Source organism: Quercus lobata, chromosome 1, assembly GCF_001633185.2.
Source record: "Quercus lobata isolate SW786 chromosome 1, ValleyOak3.0 Primary Assembly, whole genome shotgun sequence".
Classification (NCBI taxonomy): domain Eukaryota; kingdom Viridiplantae; phylum Streptophyta; class Magnoliopsida; order Fagales; family Fagaceae; genus Quercus; species Quercus lobata.
Genome location: NC_044904.1, coordinates 782,935 through 792,247, shown reverse-complemented (window position 1 = coordinate 792,247; position 9,313 = coordinate 782,935).

Sequence of the window (9,313 nt, the reverse complement as noted above, 5' to 3'; positions counted from 1 at the left end):
ACTAAGAAAAAAAAAATATTTCAAATAATAGAATTGAACTTACCATTCACCATTGAACTAGGTTGTAGAACTTGAGAAGTGGTTGCACCTTTGACTTCTTTCTTTTTCCTCTTTTTCAGTTAATTTTTTATTCTAGTATCGGCTATCCTTTTCTTTCTCACAAGCGTCTGATCTATAATTTTAAAACCTTTTTCATAAAAGGTTTGAAAGTTTTAAAATTTATAGTTGATTGTTGAAGAGGGTAACAAATTAAAACTTATAATTTTCAAAATACTAAATTAATCCCTAAAGTTTAAAAAATAAAAAGATAAAATCTTATAATTTCAAATGTCAAAATTAAACTTCAACTCATATAAGTGAAATAACATTGTGTTTTAGACTTAATAGTACTAAGTGTTTGATTTGTACTTGATTACCTTTGAAACTATACTGTTCAATTTGTTACTTTTTGAAAGTTTAGGGTTTAGTTACTTACACCTTTTAAAATGTAATTTTTTCCAAACTATTTTTTATTTAAATCAAACACATTTTCTAGCTTAGGAAAAAAAAAAGTATTTTTTGAGTGAAAAATTAGGAAAATGTATAAAATAAGTTTTAAAAACTAAAACATACCACAGAAAAAAAAAAAAAAAAAATATATATATATATATATATATATATATACCTGAAGTGTTGAATGCCTTGAAATGAATAGAATTGAATTGAATAAAGATTTATTCTCATTTTTTTATTCTTTTCTTATAATTTAATAAGGACAAAGTTTGCTTTTTTTTTTTTTTTTTTATTATATGTGAATTTTGACAAATTCATTATTGAATTACATTTTTTTTTTTCTCATATCTTTTATGTTTGTAAAATTTTTAAAAAATCAAAGATCATTAGTTATGTTATCCGCAAATGTTTAAATTTATATTTTTTTTTTGTATAAAATTATGTATAAAAAATAAATTTATGGATCAAATATTAAATAATATCCAATTTGAAAAAAATTTATCGTACGTGTTAAAAACATAAAGAATATACAATCCAACCATTAGATTTAAAAATATGAAATAATATTAATTTTTTTTAATGATTATTGGTAACTTGGAGTCAAATTTTATCCATTTAATAAGGATAAAGTTTTAGTTGAGGGGAGTAAGTTATACCATTGAACTGTGAATTCTTAACTTGCTTTTAAGGTGAACTAAGGAGGACTTTATTTTTTATATAGGATATTATCTTCTTTATATATTAAGAAAATTTACAAAATTAGTTATGACTTTATAAAATGTCAAAAATACTTCTAAAATTGTAATTCAACAAAATTTATAAAAAAAAAAAAAAATCAGATAAAATTTTTTTTTTCTAAAAATTAGCACATTCTCTATTTGAATATATCTTATGCACGTTTAATACATTTTTTCCTAAAAATTAACACACACTAAACTCAACAGTTTATTCATTTTCAAATCCTAAATTTAAATTTCTCAAAAATTCATTCTATGTAACTTCATTAACAATAAATAAATTCAAATTGAAAAATTATGTTAAATTCAAAATGATAAAAAAGAGTCTCATTGCACATGCGGAGTGCATGTGATGAGGCTAATCTTATTTAATAGTTTGTATTTTATAATCATCAATGAACCGTTAAAATTAAATTATATAGGTATGGTATATAGAAAAAAAATATGTATATATTATAGATCCAATTATTAACTTTGTAATTTGTATAGTTATAGGAAAAAAAAAAAAAAACTGGGGAGTTATTCAAAAATAATAATTAAGTCGGATAAAAAATTAACTTGGGAATTGGGATTAAATACATGACAGAAAATGATAGCTTTTTTCCATTTCATTTATATATTATGTACGTAACGATAAGTTCATGAAAAATATAAACACAATAGCAAGGCTAAAACACACTTGGCAAAAAGTGAAAAAAAAAAATATATATATATATATATATATTTATATAAATGATTTTTTAATTAAAAGATCAAGATAAGTGTAACACAACTCATAGCAAAATCAATGATTGATGAAGGTTCATCAGGGGCTCGCAAAAAGAGGGTAAAAAATTTAGTATAAGCAAAGAATCTGAACATGTATTCAATTAATATTTCAATCACCTTTGACAGACATCACTATCAAACAATGCTTTCTGCAGAGTCTTATCACAATTCTCACGCCCTTTTCAGTGCTTATCTTTGCATGACCCCTAAGCTAAAGGAAAATGTTGGGATTCATTTGTGCTATATTTTATGGTCCTAACACAACTTTACGTGTCACAAAGTCTAATTATAATTAATAGTTTGTATTTTATAATCATCAATGAATCATTGAAATTAAATTATATAGGTATGGTATATAAAAATAAATATGTATATATTATACATCCAATTATTAACTTTGTATAGTTATAGGAAAAAAAAAAACTGGGGAGTTATTCAAAAATAACAATTAAGTCGGATAAAAAATTAACTTGGGAATTGGGATTAAATGCATGACAGAAAATGATGGCTTTTTTCCATTTCATTTATATATTATGTACGAAACGATAAGTTCATGAAAAATATAAACACAATAGCAAGGCTAAAGCCTAAAACACACTTGGCAAAAAGTGAAAAAAAATATATATTTATATATATATAAATGATTTTTTAATTAAAAGATCAAAGTAAGTGTAACACAACTCATAGCAAAATCAATGATTGATGAAGGTTCATCAGGGGCTCGCAAAAAGAGGGTAAAAAATTTAGTATAAGCGAAGAATCTGAACAGGTATTCAATTAATATTTCAATCACCTTCAACAGACATCACTATCAAACAATACTTTCTGCAGAGTCTTATCACAATTCTCACGCCCTTTTCGGTGCTTATCTTTGCATGACCCCTAAGCTAAAGGAAAATGTTGGGATTCATCAAAAACGGCACAACTTTACGTGTCATAAAGTTGTGCTATTTTTTACGGTTTGAAGAGCATCTACATCAGTTTATAGATACTCATTTAAAATATAAAAAGTGTTTCAATTTACATATTTTATCTCAAAATTCTTCCACATCAATTCATGTAAAAATGTCTAAATATACATGATATCTTACAAAATAAATAGTAACCGTGCATATATACACGATTACTGTTCACCGTGTAAACGATTTTTTTATTTTATTTTCTCTCTCTTCTATCAAACTACTTCTCTTCCCAACCATTACAACAACCCAGCGCGCTAGAATAACCACCCAACCACCAAACCCAGCGCCACCACCAAACACCGCAATCTAGCACAGAGTATTAACCAAACGCAACAGAAAATTAACCCAAACACATCCACAGACAGATCAACATAGAGATACACTTGCTCAAAAGTGAAAAAAAAAAAAAAAAAAAAAAAAAAAAAAAAAGAGATACACAAACACACCCACACACGAACAAACCCAAATGGACAAACAACAAAGAGAGATCGGTGCTTATCAGAACAATCGGTACTTGACTGGAACGATCGGAACTCGTGGGTCTCACTTGATCGGAGCTCGTGGGTATAAGTCTTGCCTGATTGGAGCTAAGGAGATACACTAACTGATCGGTGCTTGTGGATCGGAGTTAGGGAGATCGGTGCTTGCTTGATCGGACTTGTGGATCGGAGCTAGGGAGATCGGTATAGAGATGATTCAAAAAATTGATTCAGAAAGGGAGATCGATATAGAGATGATCGGAGCTAGGGAGTTGGGAATCGGAGCTGTGGATCAGTATAGACCGAGAGGGAGAGTTGATTCAGATTTGGGTATAGAGATGATCGGAGCTAGGGAGCTGTGGATCGGTATAGACCAAGAGGGAGAGTTGATTCCGATTTGGGTATAGAGATGGGTTATGGGTAGACAGATGGGTAAAGAGAGAGAGAGAGCTGTATCAGAAAAAATGGGGTGAGAGAGAGAGAGAGCGTGCGTGTATAATAAAAGGGTTGGTTGAGGAAATAATAAAAAAATTAAGAAAATTGATTATTTAAATAAAAGAGGTGATAAAATAGATGAACTGGTGTGGGTGTTTTGTAAAAGTGAATGTGTAAAATAGAAAAAGTAGGTTTTTAGTGTAAAAATGGATGTGTAAAATAGACGGACTGATGTGGTTGCTCTACACAACTTTACGTGTCACAAAATCTAATTATAATTAGGGTCTGGTTAATGTATGCCCTAAGGGCACACATTAAACTTTCTATTTTTTGAAACATTTTCTTGGGAATTAAAAAAACTGTCATTACTTTTTCAATGCTCAAGACAATTTTTTCCAAAAATGGAAATTAATGTGTGCCCTTAGGGCACACATTAGTAAAATCCTTATAGTGATATGGGCACACATTAGTAAAATCCTTATAATTAATATCACTATCAAACAATGCTTTCTATAGACTCTTATCACAATTCTCATAGCCTTTTTAGTGCTTATCTTTGCGCCAAAGGAAAATGCTGGGTCATTACAACTTTACGTGTCGCAAAATTGTACTATTTTTGGTGATCCTAACACAACTCCCAAATCAAAACAAACAATACCATTTTTTTTTACCGACATATCTATGTGATAAACAGAGAGTGTTGTAAAAAATAAAAATTTGATGAATTTATGCGATATTAATTATAATTAGACTTCCCATTTGGCCATTGAGCAATTTCTTGTGAGTGCTTTTATTATCCTATTAGTTATTACGTAGTTTTCTTTGTGTATCTCTATATTAGTTGTTTCTTTTTATGATTATCTAGTAAATAGAGATTTCTTTTTGTGATTGTTATATGTTTGATATCTTTTGCTTAAAATGTTAATTTTTTTTCTGGGTAATTAATATTCCGTTAAAGATGCGTTTTTTTTTTTTTTTTTTTTTTTTTTTTTTTTTGTGATTGATATGTTTGTTGCCTATTCACTCATGTTTTGGTCTGTGAAGTAACAAGTTGTTTCTTTTTATATGCATAAACATGTTTGTGTTTTTTGTTTTTTTAAATGTTAATTCTTCTAAATGGATATGTTGTTGTAATCTTTGCCTGATATTTTTTGTTTTTAAAATTAATTCATGAAGGTTTATCATTTATGGGCTCGCAATAAGAGGGGGAAAAAAGTCCATTGGCACAAATAAAAACTCCACCGATAATTTGTTACTAAGAGATTAAAAAAGTATTGTTACTGTGAAATGATACTTGGTGTGAAAAAATAAAATTCTTTTTTATTTTAAAGAAAATGCTAACGAGTGAATCTGTTATTGGGAGATTAAAAAGGTAATGTTACTGTGAAATGACACTTGGTGTGAAAAAATAAAATTCCTTCTTATTTTCAATAGAAATATAATTTTTCTATTTTATATACTTATTTTTTAAAACACTTTATATTACAACTTGTTTGGTATTGTTATTTAAATAATAATTTTTAGTGCTTAAACACCATAATTATTTTTACAATACTTTTTAACTCACATCTATTTCTACTTTATTTCATTAAAATATTAAAGTTTTTTTTTTTTTTAATTGTGTCTCTTTCTTCACATACAATCATCATCATTTACTTTTTTTTATTCATCCTTGAGATACGTAAAAAATGGATAAACAATGAAATGCAAAATGAATAGTATCAGTGTGAATTTACACGGTTACTATAACAAACTTATAAATTTACACAATTATACATGAATTTATATAAGTCATTTTAGGTAAAACTATGAAATTCTACCCATTTTTCTCTTTACACGGATGGAATTGCTCTTCAAGTAAACTTCTTAACTCAACTATTGTGACTATACATTACTTAAAGAATGATAAGTACAACTCCGGTTTAGCTAGGTATGATGTGAATTAAGACAATTAATTAAGAATTTTAACCAATTACAATAAAAAAATAAAAAAATAAGTTATCACCAAAATTACCAAGTTAAAATATCAATAATACATAAGAACACAAAAATTTAGATGAGTAGATAAATAAGTAATGTTATTGTGAGTTGACACCTAAAATTGTCCACTCAACTATTGTGACTATATATTACCCAAACTAGTTCATAAAAAAAAAAAATATATTACTCAAACAATAATAAGCACAAATTTAGGTACGATGTCAATTAAGAAAATTAATCATTAAAAATATATTATCACCAAAATTATCAAACTAAGATATCAATTATGTACCAGAACACATAAATTTATGTGGAAACTTATTTAAGAGAAAACCTTGAAACAAACTTCAAATAAATCCACTGTTAAAAAATCTATTACAACTTATTTTCAAGTTTTATTTCAAGTTTATTCTTAATTTGAGATTTACACCAAATATAATAATATCTTTTCTTTAGAAATTAACATAAATTCACTGGAGAGTTTCGCTCACTTTGGATACAACCCCAAATTTGTCTTTCACCTTATATGTTTCAATGTTAAAAGAAAAAATTCATTACTTTTCTTTGCTCTCATACATTGTATCTCTCTCTCTCTCTCATTAAAGATGGTGGTCCCTGGCAGCTTATCATTGAAGTTGCAACTGTTAGAGAGAAGAGGCATAATCGGACTGGACTTGCCTATGAAGCTAAGAGAATTCAAGGAGTTGAGGTTTTGCAGCGGATTACCAGTTACACAGGGAAGTTAATCTCTATAGCCATTCAGGAAGCAACGATCGAGGCAGCAGTTAAGGCTTGGAGCTTGGGATTCAACCACTTTTTGTTCTTATGTGGTGGTAAGAGAGCTGTAAATGTCACAAATGGTTTTTGGCCTCCCAGCTGGCAGGAGAGAGTTTTGTTATCTGACTGGGCTTCCTTAGCCCGAAATGATGTCTACTTTCACTCTATCTATGTCCCAAGAATTGTAAACAGCTATGTCAGTAACCTAGCTAAGTTGGCAACCACTATGCCAATTCATCACTGTATGGTCAACCAAGACTTTTTGTAACTTTTCTTTCTGAATGGTATCCCAAAAAAAAAAATACATTGTATCTTTGCTCCTTTTTCTTCTTTTTCTCCCACTACGGCGCACACCATCCCAAAGAAGGTCACTTAAACATAAAATATCACGTAACCTACCATAAATGGAAATAGAATTGTCCAAGCTTAGACCGAGAGCTATTAAATGGTGTGGGCTGGACTTTTAAGGTGCTTAACCCAAAGAGAGTGATTACAGACAAGAGAGAGTGGAATAGAAAACATTCATTTTTATTTCTGACAAAAGAGAGTGTAATATAAAGTATTCATTTATTTTCATTTCCGACAAGAGAAAGTGGAATAGAAAGCATTCATTTTCAATTCCTTAACACGCAAGAACTGAACCAGGATTTGAAAATGAGGGGGCCAAAGTATAAAAAAAAAATTTGGTATAGACCAAACTTAACATAAGCTTGTTCAATTGCATTCTGTTAATTAACATCATAATATATTTGTGGTAATTCTACATTATTCTATAATGAACTATTACCAATTTTATATATGGTGATTTTTCAAAATTTTATTTTATGGATTTTAGAAATTAGGATATCAAACTAGATGTTGACAATACTGCATTTTCAATATGAGCTTCTAAATTATTTTGATTTTTTCTATATAGAAAAAATCAAAATAGAACATTATTTTTCCATGATCTTAAAAAAAAAAAAAAAAAAAAAAAAAAAAAAAAAAAAGGCAACAATAATTAATTATAAGGAATTTATCCTACATCTACCTAACCATTTAACTAATATTTTGACATTAAGATTGACAAATTTCTCTCATTTCTTAAAAAGTAACATTACCAAACAATATATCACAGCAAACTCATTATATAATTTTTTTTAATAAAAAAAATAAACATCATTATTACAGCAAATACAACTAAAAACCTTTTAAAAAGTAACTTAAAAAATATAACATTAAGCACTTCACAGTTCACACCATGTGAACTAAAATTCATGCATTTGAATTTGATAATGCCAAATTTGTGCTTTACTTTTGTTGTCAATATTAGTTTGTCTATAGGTAATTAATGTTTTTTTGGGGGCAATTGGGTTTCTTTGTCTGCAGGTAATTCATATTATTTTTTGGACAATTGGGTTTCTTTGGACCATTTTTTGTTATTTTCCAAAAGTTATTGTAATTATTCTTCAGGCAACTGGGCAAAAGGGATAGAATAGAACATATACTCTTGGATATCATAGGCCAATTTATAATTTTTTTGGAGGGAGGGAGCCAAGATTGCATATTTTGGGGCAAATGTGAAATTTTTCTTTGTGTACACTCATACTAAGATTTTTTTTTTTCAAAAGCCCAAGGTTAAGGCCAGTTTGGTTGGGGTGAAAACAGGAAGGATGAAAAAGAAGAAGAGAAAAATATGGTGGAAAATAAAATTTTCCCTTGTTTGGTTCAGGAGAGAAAACAAGAGGAAAAGAAAATGGTGTAGAAAATTTTCCCTCCAAGCCCACAAAATTTTTGGGAGGAAAACTAAGGAGAAAAGATGATATGGGCAATAAATTACACAAACCCCCATCTTTACACACAACACGTCTCCATGTTGCCCTTCTCCATCTAATAGCCAACACGTCTCCATGAATAATACTTTGAACTCTTGTAACTTTGTTCATCAACAAGACATTATAATATAGCTTCGCTGGCCCTGCCGAGGACAGATTTTATGATCTTACTTGTGTTTGATTCTCTTAAATCAATAACTGTTATTGTCTTTATTCTTGAATAGAACTAGTTCTTTCACTCACGCTCTACAAATTCATTGTTTGGGCTCGTTGGGTTAAAACCCGATCCTGGATTGGGTCCAATTCAAATTCAGTCCTTACAATTTTCTAGTAGGCATTTATAATGAGAATATATTTATAGATAAATAAAACACAATTTATAATTAAAAATGATAATTTAACTAAAAATAAAATTTAAAGTATAAAACAATATAACCTAGTTATTGCAATTTTTTTAAAGCAGTGACCACATTAAAGTCTAAACCTGCACAAATAAAAATTAATTTAATATATTTTTTAATAAATTAGTGTCACTATAATACAAATGAGTTGATACGATACACATTAAATTATTAATTGATATAATAATTTCTAATAATAGATAAAGTGTCAAATAAAAAAAATCAAAAAAAATCAAAAAGAAAAAAAAAAGGAAAAAGAAAAGAAGTGAGAAACCGTGTAAGTTATAACTGTGGGCTGTCTATCACTTTTGTCAAAAAAATGAAATAAAATGACTATGGGTTGTACTCTTATAAAAAAAAGTGAGAAACTGTCCAGCATGTACTCCACTACTATCATCCTAGCAAAAACCGTGTCCTATCAATCATCATAGCAGAAAAGGGTTCAAAGAGGGGCATAAATGTATCAAT